The sequence below is a fragment of the Capra hircus genome, chromosome 6, assembly GCF_001704415.2.
Source record: "Capra hircus breed San Clemente chromosome 6, ASM170441v1, whole genome shotgun sequence".
NCBI lineage: Eukaryota > Metazoa > Chordata > Mammalia > Artiodactyla > Bovidae > Capra > Capra hircus.
Window position 1 is genome coordinate 35356040 of NC_030813.1, and position 21970 is coordinate 35378009.

Here is a 21970-nt window from a genome sequence, read left to right on the forward strand (position 1 = left end):
GACAGCTGGTGCTGATAACTCACAAGTCCAGGAGAAGAGTCCCTAGTAGGACCTCAGATATCCAAGGAGAGGGTGCTGCCCTCCTGGTTTTGGAAACCCTGAGGGGAGCAATGAGATTGGTTCTAGAAAGCAAGAACGAAGCTAGTGATGAGGACCGATTGCTGCTGCTGGAATGTGAAGATGGCTGGAATTGGATGTCAATGACCACAGTCATCAGGTAAGAAGGATCAAATCCCTTCCTCCTCTTTCTGCTATACCTCTAAGGTCCTCATTTGGCAGAATCCAAACAGTCAGCAACCAAAGGAACATGGTTTCTGGAGCCAAGCCCCAGTACCAGATAAAAAAGAAAGGAAAAATAAGCTTGGACTTAACAATAGTAGCTTTGTAACTGGCAGAGTGACATTTCATAAATTTAGCCAAATCTTTCTTTTTTTTTTTTTTTTGAGTTTGGTATTAATTTTATTCTATTTTCTGTATAACTTTAAGTACATAAAGGTTTATTTCCACAGGCCTCAGGAAATGGGTAGAAATCACAGGACAATCTCTCTTCCCACCAAAAAAAGTTGCATATTTTGGTAAAGTGTTTGTCCTAGAGGAAAAACTGAAAGTTGCATTAGCAAGGCTGTGCAAGAGTTTTACACAAGACCTAAAAACAGCCTGCAGTGGAGATTTTAGTCCTTTGTTCAGGTGCCCAGACAGAAGCCCAAAGTTGTGAGCATGACTGCCACGGAAGCAGTGAAGGTGGATGACGGGCACCTAGAATGGAAGGGGAAAGGGGAGCCAGATTTCTGGGAATGGTGCGGTTTTCCCTTTTTTTCTCTCTCTCTTTTAAGTCATCTCTGTAGGAAGGTGCTGGGCAGGGGCCCGAGAGAGAAAGGGTCCAAGACTCCTTTAGCTGGCCTGGGTGCAGGGCACCACCACAGCAGCTAACACAGGACAACCTACGGTCAGGTTTGGGCAGGTGCGGGATGGAATGCAGAAGAAAAGGAATGCTTGTAGGAAATCATTTTGCTAGGAATGCTAGATGGCCAAGCTTCAGCCTTTGGTCCCATGCAACCCTTGCCTCACTTGTCAATAGTGAAAATTAGTTTAAGTTAGAAGAACTAACTAGGATCAGCTGCTGTTACCTTCACACTTGTTGTTAGAAAAAGGTTAACTTGTGTGAACATTCTGACCTGTTAATTCCTGGGACTGCTATAGTCTTCCCAAAAGACTATTTGTTGGTCAAATAACCCCAAAGGCTGAAAGCTAAAACACACCTGTCCTGGTCTGCAGTTGCTTAAGAATGGACTGGCGGTGTGGTTGAGCTGATATGAAAGAGCTGCACCTTCCTGCGGAAGATCAACTGACCTGCTATTCCACCCCAAATCTCAGCCTGAGGTAAATTTCAGTGAAGGCAGGTAGCTGTGCTTCTCAAAGCAGAGAAGCAGTTTAAGAGCAGAAAGGTAGAGGAAATCTAAAAAAGAACCATCCTGATACAGATTTATCCCATGGTGTGAGGGAGAGGGCAAGGAACCCAGTGGCACCTCGCTTATCCAGCAATTTCTGTCACTGTGGTGACCAACTTCTGCCCACTCCATAGGGTCTTGAACTGCTCAGGGACTGGGAACTCATTGAAGTCACCGCCTTCTGTAGGAATGAGGACATTCATCTCAGAAGATTTGGCACTGACTATCTCACAATCCAGGGAGTTCTTGCTCAGGTAAACGTGGCAGCCATCTGTTTTGTTGATGGAAATGGTTGGCACTTTACCCATTACCTGAACTTTGACATCCTTACTATTGATTATCTCCACAATGCCCACCACGTCATCAAACACCAGACCAAGTTTCTTACAGTTATCTACTGTAATGGAGTTAATTTTGCCCTTGATTTGCAATGTCGAGTTCACACACTTGAATATGTAAGCCACCTGTTTCAGCTCTGTATCCTCTATCACCAGGTTGGAAACATTCTCCTGATTTTCCACTCTCCACTTCTTGCCCTCCAGTTCAAGTAGAGCTGGCTCCTTCTTTGTGACTGGTTTGGGGTTTAGATGCAGAGAAGGGTTTGGGGCCACTTCGTATCAGACCACTCTGAGCCTTCAAGGCAGGGTTCTTGTGAGTCTTCATGTCATCGGATACGTGTTTCAGGGCATGTGTGATGCTCTCCCCCTGATTAATCTGCGCAAACAGTGCTGAGCGTGAAGCAGAGTCATCTGAACCTGAACTGGTGGGGACTGGGGGTGGAGGTGGGCCTGGTGGGGGAGGAGGAGGACCAGATCCAGCAGAGGGTCCAGATGGCAAGCCACTCAGTTCTTTTGCCACAGGCCCCGTTCTGCTCCAGGCCAGTCCGGTGGTATGGAACTCCTTAATGTAAGCCTGCAACTCTGTCCATATACTCAAGTAAGCTTTGACCCAGTCCACGTGCTTTTTATCCACATCTTTGTACTCCTTGAGGACTCGATTTGTATAAAACATGGCAGCATCATTCATTTCCTTCACATAGGGACCAGGCTTGGGAGCCATAGCCACCCAACCCAGGGCCTGGATACTTTCGCTGACAGCTGACAGGTGATTGAACAACTTGCTGCCTCGGTTCTTCTCCCGGAAGGTCACCACTTCTTGGATCTGCTCGGAGATGGGTGCCAACAAGTCAGAAAGCTTGTTGGCTGCTGGCTGCTGGCACTGAGAGGCTGTAAGCAAGAGAGCTCGCTCTAACTTCAGACCTGTGTGGACCATCTCCACATGTTTCTGCACATCTCCCCCAATCTCTTTACTGATCTTGAGGTACTCTGCCACAGGACCGGCCAGCAGTGAGTCAAACGCTTGCACATATGGAGTTGTTCCTGCTTTTGCAGCACTGTCTCCATACCGACAATGTGTGTCAGAGGCATGGGAGACTGCCTCCAGGCGGCCCACCACTCTCTCCAATCTTTCTACCAGATTTCGCATGTCAGCCATAATGTACCACCTCACACTTCTGTCTCACCTCCGGACCGCGATCAGCCTCTCTCCACTTCCGGCAAGAATCGCCTAGCCAAATCTTTCTTGCCATCACAGTTGTTCAGCAAATACTCAGGTAGTAATGTGTACTTTTTGGGTAATACTCCACCAACAAAGGATTGAATATCTGTTTTTAGTGGAAAGTAAATTAATATTGTCATATAATTTTCAATTTAATGTTAAATATCTTGATGTAAATACAATCTGAGAACTGTTGAAGTATCATAGTTAGCATTAATTCTGATTATCACTTTTGTCAAAACTCTAGATATTAATAAGATATATCTTCTATGACTGTAAAATGACAAAAATTATTATAAGCTATTATTATTTATCTTCTGCACATATGCTCCACTTTAGTGATTTACTCATACAACAGAGTCCTATATGATGAATCTGCCCAATGTTAAAATCAAGCTCCTGTTTACTGTATCCAATGATGGAAAATATGACACTGATTTGATTAGGCATATAAATATACAATTTAGTATATAAAGACACTAGCCTTCATGTTGCCAAAATTTTCCCTGCTTCCATACTCATCTCTGTTCCTGGAAGACATTCCTAGAATGTCTTCTTGGAGAAGGCAATGGCACCCCACTCCAGTACTCTTGCCTGGAAGATCCCATGGATAGAAGGGCCTGGTAGGCTGTAGTCCATGGGGTTGCTAAGAGTTGGACACGACTGAGTGACGACTTCCCTTTCACTTTTCACTTTCATGTGCCTCTTTCATAGGTGCCTCTTTCAGCACCTATGAGGCTGCATTTCAAAGTTTCACTTGAATCACAGTTTTGTTGCTGAAAATACACAGCAGAACACAAAGCACATCCTACCATATTGGAAGGAGAGGAAATTTGAGGAATATAGTCTAAAATTAACACAATAAGCAGAGTATTCTAATTTTTCCCAATGTTCCACAAATCTACATGTTACAGGATGACAGTGCTCACGTTTTCATTTTCTTTTCAAAGTTTCCAATAATTCTGTCATTGAAAAGTGTTTTTGCTAGGATTGATGGATATAGAACTGAGTCTGGGAAATAATCCAACATCTAGGCAAAAAGAATGAACAAAGGTGTGTGAGTTCTTCACAGTTGTTCTTTCCTATTCTGACAAGTTTCTTCATCCTACAAAAATAGATAATTTTATTATCTGAATGAATTTGTTTTATTAATAGAGTAAGAATAATAAAAACAAAAAAATAGAAACCTGAACAAGAAAGGGAAAGAATTTAAATGACTCAACCAATCTTATTTTAATAAAAATATTAAATAACCAAACTAGAATGATACAATGTTTTTATTGAAGTATAGTTGATTTATAATGTTATATTAATTTCAGGTATATAGCACAATGTTTCAGAATATGTACAGATTACAGTCCATTGAGTTATTATAAAATAATAGGCATAACTGCCTCTACTTTACAATATATCCTTGGTATTTATCTATTTTTTATCTGGGAGTTTCTATTTCTCAATCCAGTACTCTTAATTTGCCCATCCACTTCCCTTCCCTAATTGATAACCACTGGAATGTTTTCTTGGAGAAGGCAATGGCACCCCGATACAGTACTCTTGCCTGGAAAATCCCATGGATAGAGGAGCCTGGTAGGCTGTAGTCCATGGGGTTGCTAAGAGTTGGACACGACTGAGTGACGACTTCCCTTTCACTTTTCATTTTCATGCACTGGAGAAAGAAACGGCAACCAACTCTAGTGTTCTTGCCTGGAGAATGCCAGAATTGGGCGAGACTGGCGGGCTTCTGTCTATGGGGTTGCACAGAGTCGGACACGACTGAAATGACTTAGCAGAATGTCTTCTGAGGTTATTGATATTTCTCTAGGTAATCTTGATTCCAGCATGTGCTTCTTCCAGCCCAGTGTTTCTCATGATGTACTCTGCATATAAGTTAAATAAGCAGGGTGAAAATATACAGCCTTGACATACTCCTTCTCCTATTTGGAACCAGTCTGTTGTTCCATGTCCAGTTCTAACTGTTGCTTCCTGACCTGCATACAGGTTTCTCAAGAGGCAGGTCAGGTGGTCTGGTATTCCCAGCTCTTTTAGAATTTTCCGCAGTTGATTGTGATCCATACAGTCAAAGGCTTTGGCATAGTCAATAAAGCAGAAATAGGTGTTTTTCTGGAACTCTCTTGCTTTATCGATGATCCAGCAGATGTTGGCAATTTGATCTCTGGTTCCTCTGCTTTTCTAAAAGCAGCTTGAACATCTGGAAGTTCACAGTTCTCATACTGTTGAAGCCTAGCTTGGAGAATTTTGAGCATTACTTTATTAGCGTGTGAGATGAGTGCAATTGTGTGGTAGTTTGAGCATTCTTTGGCATTGCCTTTCTTTGGGACTGGAATGAAAACTGACATTTTCCAGTCCTGTGGCCACTACTGAGTTTTCCAAATTTGCTGACATATCAAGCGCAGCACTTCCACAGCATCATCTTTCACGATCTGAAATAGCTCAACTGGAATCCCATCACCTCCACTAGTTTTGTTCATAGTGATGCTTTCTAAGGCCCACTTGATTTCACATTCCAGGATGTCTTGCTCTAGGTGAATGAACACACCATTGTGATTATCTTGGTCGTGAAGCTCTTTTTGGTACAGTTCTTCTGTGTATTCTTACCACCTCTTCTTAATATCTTCTGCTTCTGTTAGGTCCATACCATTTCTGTCCTTTATCGAGCCCATCTTTGCATGAAATGTTCCCTTGGTAGCTCTAAATTACTTGAAGAGATCTCTAGTCATTCCCATTCTGTTGTTTTCCTCTATTTCTTTGCATTGATCGCTGAAGAAGGCTTTTTTATCTCTTCTTGCTATTCTTTGGAACTCTGCATTCAGATGCTTATATCTTTCCTTTTCTCCTTTGCTTTTCACTTCTCTTCTTTTCACGGCCATTTGTAAGGCCTCCCCAGACAGCCATTTTGTTTTTTTGCATTTCTTTTCCATGGGGATGGTCTTGATCCCTGTCTCCTGTACAATGTCACGAACTTCCATCCATAGTTCATCAGGCACTCCATCTATTAGATCTAGTCCCTTAAATCTATTTCTTACTTCTACTGTATAATCATAAGGGATTTGATTTAGGTCATACCTGAATGGTCTAGTGGTTTTCCCTACTTTCTTCAGTTTAGTCTGAATTTGGTAATAAGGAGTTCATGATCTGAGCCACAGTCAGCTCCTGGTCTTATTTTTGTTGACTGTATAGAGCTTCTCCATCTTTGGCTGCAAAGAATATAATCAATCTGATTTCGGTGTTGACCATCTGGTGATGTCCATGTGTAGAGTCTTCTCTTGTGTTGTTGGAAGAGAGTGTTTGCTATGTCCAGTGCATTTCTTGGCAAAACTCTATTAGCCTTTGCCCAGTTTCAATCTGTACTCCAAGGCCAAATTTGCCTGTTACTCCAGGTGTTTCTTGACTTCCTACTTTAGCATTCCAGTCCCCTATAATGAAAAGGACATCTTTTTTGGGTGTTAGTTCTAAAAGGTCTTGTAGGTCTTCATAGAACCATTCAATTTCAGCGTCTTCAGTGTTGCTGGTTGGGGCATAGACTTGGATTACTGTGATATTGAATGGTTTGCCTTGGAAATGAACAGAGATCATTCTGTCGTTTTTGAGATTGCATCCAAGTACTGCATTTCGGACTCCTTTGTTGACCATGATGGCTACTCCATTTCTTCTGAGAGATTCCTGCTCACAGTAGTAGATATAATGGTCATCTGACTTAAATTCACCCATTCCAGTCCATTTTATTTCGCTGATTCCTAGAATGTTGACATTCACTCTTGCCATCTCCTGTTTGACCACTTCAATTTGCCTTGATTCATGGACCTAACATTCCAGGTTCCTATGCAATATTGCTCTTTACAGCACTGGACCTTGCTTCTATCACCAGAACGGAAGAGGAACTAAAAAGCCTCTTGATGAAAGTGAAAGAGGAGAGTGAAAAAGTTGGCTTAAAGCTCAACATTCAGAAAACGAAGATCATGGCATCTGGTCCCATCACTTCATGGCAAATAGATGGGAAAAAAGTGGAAACAGTGGCTGACTATTTTGAGGGCTCCAAAATCACTGCAGATGGTAATTGCAACCATGAAATGAAAAGATGCTTACTCCTTGGAAAGAAAGTTATGACCAACCTAGATAGCATATTCAAATGCAGAGACATTACTTTGCCAACAAAGGTCTATCTCGTCAAGGCCATTTTTTTTCCAGTGGTCTTGTATGGATGTGAGAGTTGGACTGTGAAGAAAGCTGAGTGCCAAAGAATTGATGCTTTTGAACTGTGGTGTTGGAGAAGATTCTTGAGAGTCCCTTGGACTGCAAGGAGATCCGGCCAGTCCATCCTAAAGGAGATCAGCCCTAGGTGTTCTTTGGAAGGAATGATGCTAAAGCTGAAACTCCAGTACTCTGGTCACCTCATGCGAAGAGTTGAATCATTGGAAAGGACTCTGATGCTGGGAGGGATTGGGGGCAGGAGGAAAAGGGGATGACAGAGGATGAAATGGCTGGGTGGCATCACTGACTCGATGGACATGAGTCTGAGTGAACTCTGGGAGATGGTGATGGACAGGGAGGCCTGGCGTGCTGTCATTCATGGGGTCGCAAAGAGTCAGACATGACTGAGCAATGGAACTGAACTGAGAATGCCTTCTATATCTGTGAGCTCATTTCTGTTTCGCATATATATTCATCATTTATATCATTTTTTAGATTCTTCATATAAGTGATATCATACAGTGTTTGTCTGACTTATTTCAGTAAGCATAATATTTTCTATGCCCATCCATATTGCTGCAAATAATGATATATCAATAGTTTTAGTGACTGAAGATATCTATTATCTATATATATATATATATAATTTTATTAATCTTTTTAATTACTCAGTTCGGTTCAGTGATAGAATTCCAGTTGGAATTGGAGGTGATGGAATTCCAGTTGAGCTGTTTCAAATCCTGGAAGATGATGCTGTGAAAGTGCTGCACTCGATATGTCAGCAAATTTGGAAAACTCAGCAGTGGCCACAGGACTGGAAAAGGTCAGTTTTCATTCCAGTCCCAAAGAAAGGCAGTACCAAAGAGTGCTCAAAGTACCGCACAATTGCACTCATATCACATGCTAGTAAAGTAATGCTTAAAATTCTCCAAGCCAGGCTTCAACAGTATGTGAACTGTGAACTTTCAGATGTTCAAGCTGGTTTTAGAAAAGGCAGAGGAACCAGAGATCAAATTGCCAACATCCGCCTGATCACGGAAAAAAGAAGAGAGTTCCAGAAAACATTTATTTCTGCTTTATTGACTATGCCAAAGCCTTTGACTGTATGGATCACAATAAGCTGTGGAAAATTCTGAAAGAGATGGGAATACCAGACGACCTGACCTGCCTCTTGAGAAACCTGTATGCAGGTCAGGAAGCAACAGTTAGAACTGGACATGGAACAACAGACTGGTTCCAAATAGGAAAAGGAGTATGTCAAGGCTGCATATTTTCACCCTGCTTATTTAACTTATATGCAGAGTACATCATGAGAAACGCTGGACTGGAAGAAGCACAAGCTGGAATCAGGATTGCCAGGAGAAATCTCAATAACCTCAGATATGCAGATGACACCACCCTTGTGGCAGAAAGTGAAGAGGAACTAAAAAGCCTCTTGATGTAAGTGAAAGAGGAGAGTGAAGAAGTTGGCTTAAAGCTCAACATTCAGAAAATGAAGATCATGGCATCTGGTCCCATCACTTCATGGGAAATAGATGTGGAAACAGTGGAAACAGTGTCAGACTTTATTTTCACTGCAGATGGTGATTGCAGCCATGCAATCATTTCCACTGGCTCTATTTGTCTGTTGATGAGCACTTGAATTGTTTCCATATCTTGAGTTTTTAAATAGTACTGCTATGAACATTGAAAGTGAAAATGATAGATACTCAGTCGTGTCCCACTCTGCGATTCCATGGACTGGAGCCCACAGGACTCCTCTGTTCACATATCCTCTAGGCAAGAATCCTGGAGTTGGTAGCCAGTCCCTTCTCTATGGATCTTCCTGATCCAAGGATCATACCCAGGTCTCCCACATTGCAGGCAGATTCTGTACTCTCTGAGCCAGCAGGAAAGCCCCATCTTGCATGGGGACATGATTATGACAAATTAGTGTTTTTTGTTTTTCCAGATATATACCCAGGATTAGAACTGCTAACTCATTTGGAAGTTCTGTTTTTAGTTTTTTCAGGAAAGTCCGTACTCTTTTCCATAGTGGCTGCAACAATTGGCATTCCCACCAAGAGTGTACAAGGGTTCCCTTTTCTCCACATCCTCTTCAACATCTGAAGATACTTTGATTATAACCATTGTGACATGTGTGAAGTAATATTTCATTGTTGTTTTGATTTTCATTTTTGTAATAATTTTTGGAATAATATTTTGAATCAAAATCAAAATAGCATTTAAATCTTCTCACCAATGCAGCAATCTGCCTTTCGGAAGATTTTGGAGCAAATTGCCAGGTTTTCAAAATAAGAACTGGCAGAATTAAAGCAGAACCCTTTTCCTCACAGGATTCCCTCGGGTGAGTAAATAGTTTCCTGCAAAAGTAAACAATGGAATTCGAGGAGAGACTGAGTCCTGTAAACTTAGGATCAAGTGGTGAGGAAGTGCTTGGGAACCTCCTGGGTCCTTCCCCTGGACACATGCTAGGCACCAAATATAGGAAAAGAGTGGCCCCCGTGTGTTCAATAAATAGCAATTATATGTATTGAATATTTAGTACCACATAGGTTCACAATAAGAATTTCAAGGCTGAGAAAGATACGTCTAAAAGATGAATCCCTTAGAATATAAATGATGCTGTCTGTCTTCTATGCCCTGTTTAGTTGTCAACATCTCCACCTTCTATTGAGTTGTCTGGGCAGTTTGGAAATGAAAATGCTATAGGGTAGGAAGTTTAAGAGTTAATGGATGCTTTTGATATTCCAGCTGGTTGTAAGGGTGGTGAATTCAGACATTCCTTAAAACCTGGTTATAATCCAGGTCTTCAAATTCTCAGTCACAAACTGTTTACTACACCAATGATTTTTAGGTTAACCTGTTCACCACACCTTCTTTAATAATCAGAGGTGAGATAGTAAGTCATATGATATTGGTTAGAATGGATTTAGAGCCTTAAATTCAAGCTTGAGAATGTTGCTTTTGGTCGTGCACACTTATTTAAAAATATTCATAGTGCCAGCTTTTGTTCTCCACCCCCAGATTTTGTCCTCCACCCTCTGAAGCCTATAAAGTACAAGACAAGCACTTATGAAGGAGGAGATGGGCTGGTGTTAATTGTACATATTTTATTCCCTGGCATATTTAATTATGAGAGAGTAGACAAAGGGATTAGTATCTGCAGGAAAATTATAGCCTCCCCATCATCCACTGGAGTGATACTGGTTGGTTAATCCTGAGCCAGTCACATAGCTTCTAGAAATTTCAGATTTCCCCAGGAAAATATGATGACAAGCCTCACTGTGTAGCTACATAGTTTTATTTGAAACTATAACTAGCATTCTTGAAGAAGGCAGTGGCACCCTACTTGAGTACTCTTGCCTGGAAAATCCCATGGACGGAGGAGCCTGGTAGGCTGCAGTCCATGGGGTCGCTAAGAGTCGGATATGACTGAGCGATTTCACATTCACTTTTCACCTTCATGCATTGGAGGAGGAAATGACAACCCACTCCAGTGTTGTTGCCTGGAGAATCCCAGGGACGGGGGAGCCTGATGGGCTGCCATCTATGGGGTTGCACAGAGTCAGACACGACTGAAGCGACTTAGCAGCAGCAGCAGCAGCAGCAGCAGCGGCATAACTAACATTGTGAAGCATATGTTTTCTGAAACTACCATAACAAAGTGCCACAGACTGGATGTCTTAAATAACACATTTATTTTTTGTTATTCTGGGGCTCGAAGCCTGAGATCAATGTGTCAGCAGGGTTGCTTCCAATGAAGGTCCCTCTCCTTCGCTGTAGCTGACTGTCTTCCCCTGGCGTCATCAGACTGTCTTCTCTGAAGAAGTCAGTCTTCTTCAGAGTCAGTCTCTGTGTATTTTTACCCTAAACTCCTCTTCTAATCAGGCCACTGGTTATACCGGATCAAGCCCAACTCAGTGACCTCACTCAACTACTACTTTCAAGATGGTCTTTCGAATGTCAGTCATATTCTAAAATCCTACAGGTTAGGACTTTAACATACATGTTTGGGAGGGACATGATTCAGCCCATAACACTTGGGATATTAATTCTACTAGCTGTTAGTTCCTTGGTAAAGGAAGACCAGTATTAGAGAGAGAAAGGCATGAGAAATCAAAAGACAAAACTAGAAGAGAGAAAGGTTAGGGTGAAAAGAGGGAAAGAAAAATCTTGACTAGATGACAGGCCCCCTAATTATGTAAAGCTTCTGCATCCTATCTTCTATGTATTCACAGAGTTTTCTGTATTTCTCTTTACCTTCATTAAAAGTCTCAATATGCCAATCGGAATACACAGTTCACATATGGGAAATTTCCTCATGATATTGTCTCTAAATCACAGAAAAAATAAATTTGCACCTTTGGCAAGCATGCACACACTCAACAACATTCCAACACTGATAGAATAATTTGAAAGGATTTTAGATGAGTCTTGTCATATTATTATTGTCTCTAATTAGCACTCTAAAAGGTATAACATTCTTTCTATGCAATTAAGCTCTACTCTGAAAGGTGGTAAATTCATGCTTTTTTTTCCATGGGGAGAAGAAAAATGTGAAAGAAATTTTGAGAAGTAGGATTATAGTGATCATGAAGGTAAAAATCATCCAGGCCAAATGCTTTAATAAAGAAAAACCCAATGCTTAATCTGTATGCAGGCCAGGAAGCAACAGTTAGAACTGGACATGGAACAACAGACTGGTTCCACATAGGAAAAGGAGTACGTCAAGGCTGTATACTGTCACTCTGCTTATTTAACTTATGCAGAGTACATCATGAGAAACGCTGGGCTGGAAGAAACACAAGCTGGAATCAAGATTGCCGGGAGAAATATCAATAACCTCAGATATGCAGATGACACCACCCTTATGGCAGAAAGTGAAGAGGAACTAAAAAGCCTCTTGATGAAAGTGAAAGAGGAGAGTGAAAAAGTTGGCTTAAGGCTCAACATTCAGAAAACGAAGATCATGGCATCCAGTCCCATCACTTCATGGGAAATAGATGGGGAAACAGTGGAAACAGTATCATACTTTATTTTTTGGGGCTCCAAAATCACTGCAGATGGTGATTGCAGCCATGAAATTAAAAGACGCTTACTCCTTGGAAGAAAAGTTATGACCAACCTAGATAGCATATTTAAAAGCAGAGACATTACTTGGCCAATTAAGGTCCGTCTAGTCAAGGCTATGGTTTTTCCTGTGGTCATGTATGGATGTGAGAGTTGGGCTGTGAAGAAGGCTGAGCACCGAAGAATTGATGCTTTTGAACTGTGGTGTTGGAGAAGACTCTTGAGAGTCCCTTGGATTGCAAGGAGATCCAACCAGTCCATTCTGAAGGAGATCAGTCGTGGGATTTCTTTGGAATGAATGATGTTAAAGCTGAAACTCCAGTACTTTGGCCACCTCATGCGAAGAGTTGACTCACTAGAAAAGACTTTGATGCTGGGAGTGATTGAGGGCAGGAGAAGAAGGGGACGACCGAGGATGAAATGGCTGGATGGGATCACTGACTCGATGGACGCGAGTCTGAGTGAACTCCAGGAGTTGGTGATGGACAGGGAGGCCTGGCGTGCTGCAATTCATGGGGTCACAAAGAGTCAGACATGACTGAGTGACTGAACCGAACTGAACTGAATTTAATAGAGAAAAATATCTTGTAAAAATAATTCCATGAATGTTTCCAACTGGTTAGTGAAGCAAGAATCAATAGTATATATGTTCTGCAGTGTCCTCTGGTTTGTGTAGGAATTAGAGAGCCTGCTTCTCTCTCTGAAAGGGACAAGTGACTCTCTCTAGATGTTTTTCCTTGAGGAGCAGTCTCTGAGATGCTGACCCTCTTCACAGTGAAGAAAGGCACTTGCCTTGCCTCACTACTGCTCTCTTCCACTCTGCTAGGTCCTGTTTCAGTTCAGCTCAGTTGCTCAGTCGTGTCCAACTCTTTGCGACCCCATGGACTGCAGCACGCCTGGCTTCCCTGTCCATCACCAACTCCCAAAGCTTGCTCAAATTCATGTCTATTGAGTCAATGATGCCATCCAATCATCTCATCCTCTTTGGTCGCCTTCTCTCGCCTTCAATCTTTCTCAACATTAGGGTCTTTTCAAATGAGTCAGTTCTTTGCATCAGATGCCCATCAGGTGTCGGAGCTTCAGCTTTAGCATCAGTCCTTCCAATTAATATTTAGGACTGATTTCCTTTAGGATGGACTGGTTGGATCTCCTTGCAGTCTGAGGGACTCTCAAGAGTCTTCTCCAACATCACAGTTCAAAAGCATAAATTCTTCAGTGTTCATCTTTCTTTATAGTCCAACTCTCACATCCATACATGACTACTGGAAAACCATAGCTTTGACTAGACAGACCTTTGTTGACAAAGTAATGTCTCTGCTTTTTAATATTCTGTCCAGATTGGTCATAATGTTTCTTCCAAGGAGCAAGTATCTTTTAATTTCATGGGTGCAGTCACCATCTGTTTAGCCACTATAATACTAGATGCTTGTGAACCTCTGCTCATCTCCAGATACCTCTCTGTGTCCCATTGCAAGATGCATCCTGAAACTTTGTAATAAAGATAGGGGACCCTCACCATTGGCACTATCCTTAGTCAAGGTTCTAAACTTCCTAAAGAAAAGCAGTGTACCATTTTAAATACACTTGCTAAACAACTCTTTTCATTACACACAGATATATATATATATGATTATTAACTAAATATTACATATATACAGCAATGTTGAAAGCTCTTCTGCTGTTTCAAGTGATTATTATATTTATAGACTATCATAAACCTGTCCCATTATGATTGATTTTTAACATACTTTGGGAGAATCCCATGGACAGAGAAGCCTGGTAGGCTATACTCCATGGGGTCCCAAAGAGTCAGACAGAATTGAATTGACTTAGCATGGGAGTGATTTTAATTATTGAAATGTTCTCTATAGTTGAAGAAGGCTGACCTGGTGGCTCAGCAGCAAAAACAATCCACCACAAGCAGGAGATGTGGGTTTGATCCCTGAGTCAGAAGATCTTCTGAAGAAGAAAATGGCAACCCACTCCAGAATTCTTGCCTGGGAAATCCCATGGACAGAGGAACCTGATGGGCTATAGTCCATGGGGTTACAAAAGAGTTGGACATGACTTAGAGACTAAACAACAAAATTATTTTTTCACCATTTTGATGATCTGGTACGTATACACTACTTCCTTATCTGAAAATAAGCTGCACACCCTTAAGTAATTACTATCAATTAGATTTTTACATGAATCAGATTTTCTTACTGATGGTTGCACTATGTGAAGATGTTTGAATGCTATTTTTTCTTTCTTATACTTGTGATTTGAGTATGTAGTCATGTGACATGTGAAACATCTAGTCAGATATCCTGTGGAAATTGGAGATTTACATATTTAAGCAGGTCTGTTTCTGCACTTTAGCTTTTGGTAATTTAGAAATAAAAAGACAAAATTTTACTTTTAAACCATTTTCAAATTATCCCAGTTCTATTAAAAAATTCATTCTTTGTGGTACCCTGGAATTTACTACGTGTTTCTTCTTAGCCTTAGACTCCCCTGGTGGCTCAGACGGTAAAGCGTCTGTCTACAATGTGGGAGACCCAGGTTCGATCCCTGGGTCAGGAAGATCCCCTGGAGAAGGAAATGGCAATTCACTCCAGGACTATTGCCTGGAAAATCCCATGCACAGAGGAGCCTGGTAGACTACAGTCCATGGGGTTGCAAAGAGTTGGACACGGCTGAACGACTTCACTTCACTCTTCTTAGCCTAACATAAAAACAGAAACAAAAAACATTAGTACAATACATTAAGGAGGAAAGTTAAGAGAAACTTAAATAAAAATAGACTCAGAAAAGAATCTATGACTTACAGAACAATCATATTTTACTATAGAGAAGTTGATTTAAAAGGAACTCATTCATAATACTTTGTATATGAAAAATTATTAGACTGAATATATAGATAAGTTTTTATCCTACTTTTGTGAAGATATTAGAAAAATTGTCAAGTTATGCTTATAAAAATAGAAAATAAAAAGTTAAAAATAGACAACTGATTAAATATATGATACATTATAATATTTTAGGCAAAATGATATAACAAATTTGTATTTATTTATGTGAATATGTTTTGTGAATGTATTTATCAAGTAGCCGTTAAGAAATAATTTATTCTCATTTCCTTATCTTACTCTCTTAAAAAATTCCTAGTTTTAAATGGGATAACAAGCTTTCAAAATATTAGTGATTTTTTTATAGTGTGGAAGAAAATTTCTTAAATGCCACTTCATACTGTCAAATTGTCTTCAGAGGGAAATATATCAGATGCCCAGATAATTACAGTATTATAAGAAATGTACTCATTTTGCTGATTTGTTATGATTTCTCTGCTTATGAGGGCATTATAACTTCAATTTAAAACACCACACCACACACACACAGATTATAAATTCCCATGAAATGCTTCTTCACCCACTATTTCTGCCTTTCTGCACACAGTGACTGTTGGAAAGTGCACGTCGATCTGCCACGGTCTCATCAGTCTGCCCGTTCTTCACTCACCTGGAACATTAGAGGCTGAGCTCATCTCTGAACTGGATGTTCATTCTGAAGCGTTTCAGAGGTGCTGTCACAACGACTCCGTCAAACTTGGAACTCCATTTGTTGTTTCATTTTATTTTTCTCCCTTGGAAAATTAACATAATTCATATAGAATTCAGCCACCACCCCTTTGAAGAAACCAGATTCTAAGAATGTAAAACTGTCAATAAAGAGAGCAAAATAGTTCTGTTACTGTATTTATTCAGTCTCCTGAAGCAAATTGCCATGAGTGCTGTTGTTATTGTAATCTATGCATTAAGGAGAGACAAAAGATACTGGCAGATTTTCATCTAATGACCACTAACAATGTCTTTAATCCCCCCACAACTTCTGTTCCTGGCTGGAAATATTTTATCTGCCATAATAAGTTAATATTATTGATGGGGAGGCATCAGATACCTCAGCTGTTTTGTGGGGTAGGGGAAGTTGCAGAGGGCTGGAAATAGTATTGAAAACTATTGCAATGAAAAAAAGCGTTATGGCAATCCACTCCAGTGTTCTTGCCTGGAGAATCCCAGGGACGGGGGAGCCTGGTGGGCTGCCGTCTATGAGATCGCACAGAGTCGGACACGACTGAAGCAACTTAGCAGCAGCAGCAGCAGGGCACCCTGAAACATAGTGGCCAGATAATAATAATGCCTACTTATATTGAGAGATTCTACTATGCTTGGTTCTTTGCTAAGTGTATTGTTTATTCCTTACAATAGTCATAAGATATAATCCCCATTTTAAAGATAAACAAAAATTAGAGCTTAGAGAGTATGTACACTTGCTCCCAGTCAGGCTACAAAATAGAAGAGCCTAGATAAGTCCCTGCATTTAACTTGTACCCAGTACCTCTAATTTCTGGTCTACCATGCTTATGCATGTCTTGAGTTCATAAATACATTCTCCCTTTTAGTACTAAATCATTTTATTTTTGTTTGTTTCATTTATAATTAAAACATTTTTTGACTATAATTGATTTACAGTGTTTCAAGTGTACAACAAAATGATTCAGAATATATACATTCTTTTTCAGATTCTTTTTTCTTTGTAAATTATTACATGAAATTGAATATAGTTCCTTTTGCTATACAGTAGATACAGTCATGTGTGTAAGTTTTTAAATTTATTTTTAATTGGAGGATAATTGCTTTACAGTGTTGTGTTGGTTTCTGCCATGCTTCAACATGAATCAGCCATAGGTATATATAAGTTCCCTCCTGCTTGAAACTTCCTGCCACCCTCCACCCCATCCCACCCCTCTAGGTCGTCACAGAGCAGATTTGAGTCCCCTGTGTCATACGGCAAATTCCCGCTGGCCATCTGTAATGCGCAGATTTGTGTAAAGTGTATGGTGATGTGTATGTTTCAGTGTTACTCTCTCAATTTGCCCCACCCTTTCCTTCTCATGGTCTGTGCTCAAGTCTGTTCTCTTTGTCTGTGTCTCTATTGCTACCCTGCAAGCAGGTTCATCAGTACCATTTTTCTAGATTCCATTTACATGCCTTAATGCATGAAGTTTGTTTTTCTCTTTCTGACTTACTTCGCTCTCTATAACGGGCTCTAGTTTCATCCACCTCACCAGAACTGACTCAAATTCATTACTTTTTATGGTTGAGTAATATTCCATTGTATATATGTACCACAACTTCTTCATCCATTCATCAGCCAGTGGACATCTAGATTGCTTCTATGTCCTGGCTATTGTAAATGGTGCTGCAATGAACATTGGGATACATGTGTCTATCAGAATTGTGGATTTCTCAGTGTATATGCCCAGTAGTGGGATTATTGGGTCATATGGTAGTTTTATTTTTAGTTTTTTAAAAAGAAATCTCCATATTATTCTCCATAGTGACTGTATCAATTTACATTCCCCCAACCCATTCCAGCGTTCTTGCCTGGAGAATCCCAGGGGCGGGGGAGCCTGGTGGGCTGCCATCTATGGGGTCACACAGAGTCGTACACGACTAAAGTGACTTAGCAGCAGCAGCAGCAGCAACCATGCAAAGGGGCTCTCTTCCGCATCCTCTACAGATTTTATTGTATGTAGAAATTTGAGGATGGCCATTCTGACCAGTGTGAGGTAATATCTCATTGTAGTTTTGATTTGCATTTCTCTAATTATAAGTGATGTTAAACACCTTTTCATGTGTTTATTAGGCAACTGTATGTCTTCTCTGGAGAAATGTCTATTTATGTCCTCTGCTCATTATTTCCACTGGGTTGTTTGTTTTTATGATTCTGAGTTTGTGTATTTTGCTGCTCATGTATTTTGGAGATTAATCCTTTCTCAGTTGCTTAATTTGAAACTATTTTTTTCCCCATTCTCAGGGTTATCTTTTCATCTTGTTTGCTTTCTTTTGCTGTGCAAAAGCCTTTATGTTTAATTAGGTCCCATTTCTTTATTTTTTGTTTTTATTACCATTACTCTAGGAGGCAAGTCAAACAGGATCTTGATTTGATTTATGTCAAGGAGTGTTCTGCCTATGTTTTCCGCTAAGAGTTTTATAGTTTCTGGTCTTACATTTAGGTCTTTAATCCATTTTGAGTTTATCTTTGTGTATGCTGTTAGGAAGTGTTTCGTTCTTTTACATGTAGCTGTCCAGTTTTCCCAGCACTAGTTATTGAAGAGACTATCTTATCTCCATTGTGTATTCTTGTCTCCTTTGTCAAAGATAAGGCGCCCATAGGTGTGTGGGTTTATCTCTGGGGTTTCTGTCTTGTTCTATTGGCCTATATTTCTGTTTTGTTCCAGTACAGTACTGTCTTGATGACTGTAGCTTAGTAGTATGGTCTGAAGTCAGGAAGGTTGATTCTTCTGGTTCCATTTTTCTTTCCGAAGATTGCCTTAGCTATTCAGATCTTTTGTGTTTTCATACGAACTGTGGAAGTTTTGTTTTGTTCTAGTTCTGTGAAAAATGCCTTTAGTAATTTGATGGGGAATGCATTGAATCCCAATCCAAATGAGTTGCATTTGATAGGGAATGCATTTGATTAGGAATGCCTTGGGTAGTATAGTCATTTTCACAGTATTGATTCTTCCAATCCAAGAACATGGTATATCTCTCTGTCTGTTTATGTTCCCTTTGATTTCTTTTATCAATGTCTCATAGTTTTCTGTATACAGATCTTTTGTCTCCTTAGGTAGGTTTATTCCTAGGTAGTAGTGTGTATATGTTAATCTCAAATTCCCAATTGATCCCTCCAACTGAATTCACCCTTTGATAATCATAAGTCTGTTTTCTATGTCTGTGAGTCTGTTTCTTTCATAAATAAGTTCATTTGTATCATCTTTTAGATGCCACATATAAGTGATATCATATTTGTCTAATTTCACTTAATATAATTTCTAGATCCATCCATGTTGCTGCAAATGGCACTATTTCATTATTTTTTACGGCTGAGTAGTATCCCATTGCATATATATATGGATGGGCACTGAGGTGTTTTAGCTATTGTAAATATTGCTGCTATGAACATTAAGATGCGTGTATCTTTTCAAAGTAGTGTTTTCTTATCTTTTTGCTTTAGGAGTGAATTACGGGATCATATGGTAATTCTGTATTTTAACGAAATCTCCATAGTGTTCTGCATAGTGGCTACATCAGATTACATTCCCAGAACCAGCATAGGAGAGTTCTCTTTTTGTACACCCTTTCCAGCATTTATTATTTGTAGGCTTTTTGGTGATGGTCATTCTGACTGGTGAGAGATGATACCTCATTGTGGTTTTGATTTGTATTTCTCTAATAATTCATGATACTGAGCATCTTTTCATGTGTCTGCTGGCCATCTATTTGAACTTTTAGATCCCCAAATATTTAAACAATCTTTTCCATCTAGTTTTGAAGTTTTTAATCTTGGATCTTGCATGTCTTAATATTCTTAGCACGAAAATCACAAGGATATTTAAAATGATATCCAATTGAATTTTACATATTTCATATGACGTTTCTTGTGGTCACAGTTTATGGTCACTAAACATTAATGAGGATATAATACAATAATGACAAATATGATAAATGACATTGTGCTAGAATAAATGCCCACTGTTTTTTGGGCTTCCCAGGTGGCGCTGATGGTTAAGAACCTTCCTGCCAATGCAGAAGACATAAGAGATTCAGGTTCAATCTCTCTGTCAGGAAAATCCTCTGGAGTAGGAAATGGAAATCCATGCCAGTATTCTTGCCTGGGAAAGCCCATGGACAGAGGAACCTGGCGGGATATAGTCCATGGGACCACAAAAAATTGGACACGACTGAGTGTGAGTGAATTTAGTTTTTTTAGTTTACTTTTTGCTGTATATGACATTGTAGAAACAACACGAAGTTTTACACAGGGTCAAACTAGATAATCTTCTTTGGACTTTATATACTTTCTTTATTCCTCTTTATATCTCTTTGAAGTAACCCTACTGCCTTGTCTCAAGTGCAACCCTTTCCAGTACCACACACGATGTCATCCCAACTGGATGCATTAGGCTTTCCCTTCTGTACCCACTGCGAAATAGAAGAGAAGCCTACCAAGATTTCACTACCTCCTGTTTTTCATACATCTATAGAAGACAAGAGGAAAGTGCAGAGAAAAAGAAACAAGTGGCCCAAGAATCGACATTACATTGTTCCTTGTGTTTACAACAAATATAGAATAAAATCATTCAGAGATAGTAAAGATTGCATTTTCCTTACTGACACACATTAAATCAATTCTTATCCTTCCTTTCGTTTATAGTCACTGAAGCTTCCTTATTTTTCATGTCATTCCACTTTGTAGTTCAAGCTTACCACATGGCACACCTAAAAATTCACTTGTTTTATGCTAAAGACAGAGAGTTTAGATTAACCATGCATTTCATAGAATGTTCAGTTCAGTTCAGTTCAGTCGCTCAGTTGTGTCCGAATCTTTGTGACCCCACGAATCGCAGCACGCCAGGCCTCCCTGTCCATCACCAACTCCAGGAGTTCACTCAGACTCACGTTCATTGAGTCAGCGATCCCATCCAGCCACCTCATCCTCTGTCGTCCCCTTCTCCTCCTGCCCCCAATCCCTCCCAGCATCAGAGTCTTTTCCAGTGAGTCAACTCTTCGCATGAGGTGGCCAAAGTACTGGAGTTTCAGCTTCAGCATCATTCCTTTCAAAGAAATCCCAGGGCTGATCTCCTTCAGAATGGACTGGTTGGATCTCCTTACAGTCCAAGGGACTCTCAAGAGTTTTCTCCAACACCACAGTTCAAAAGCATCAATTCTTCGGTGCTCAGCCTTCTTCACAGTCCAACTCACATCCATACACGACCACAGGAAAAACCATAGCCTTGACTAGATGGACCTTAGTCGGCAAAGTATATGTCTCTGCTTTTGAATATGCTATCTAGGTTGGTCATAACTTTTCTTCCAAGGAGTAAGTGTCTTTTAATTTCATGGCTGCAGTCACCATCTGCAGTGATTTTGGAGCCCCAAAAAATAAAGTCTGACACTGTTTCCACTGTTTCCCCATCTATTTCCCATGAAGAGATGGGACTGGATGCCATGATCTTCGTTTTCTGAATGTTGAGCTTTAAGCCAACTTTTTCACTCTCCACTTTTACTTTCATCAAGAGGCTTTTGAGTTCCTCTTCACTTTCTGCCATAAGAGTGGGGTCATCTCCGTATCTGAGGTTATTGATATTTCTCCCAGCAATCTTGATTCCAGCTTGTGTTTCTTCCAGTCCAGCGTTTGTCATGAAGTACTCTGCATAGAAGTTAAATAAGCAGGGTGACAATATACAGCCTTGACGTACTCCTTTTCCTTGAAACCAGTCTGTTATTCCATGTCCACTTCTAACTGTTGCTTTCTGATCTGCATACAGATTTCTCAAGAGGCAGGTCAGGTGGTCTGGTATTCCCATCTCTTTTATAGAATGTTACTCTTAAGCTAAATTAGTTAATTAAACTCAAGCATTCCTATTAGAAAGGAGCAAAATATCTAGATTTCATTTATCAAAGAGTAAAACAAACATGAGTGTAGTCATTAACAAAACATATAGTTAGTAATGCCTCCCAACCGGTTATCCTTCCATATTCTTTATGAGGTTCAAGTCATCCAATTAGTTAAATATTTTTAGTTTAAGCTTTAAAGTTATATTCTAATAGTTAAAAATTTTCTCAAGGCTATGC

General features: G+C 40.1%; 1 pseudogene across 1 annotated transcript; it reads right to left on the reverse strand.

The window, feature by feature from the left end:
- LOC108636214 lies at nucleotides 447-3015 on the reverse strand (annotated as a pseudogene). The gene has a single exon (XR_001918176.1). The product of XR_001918176.1 is annotated as an adenylyl cyclase-associated protein 1 pseudogene (transcript).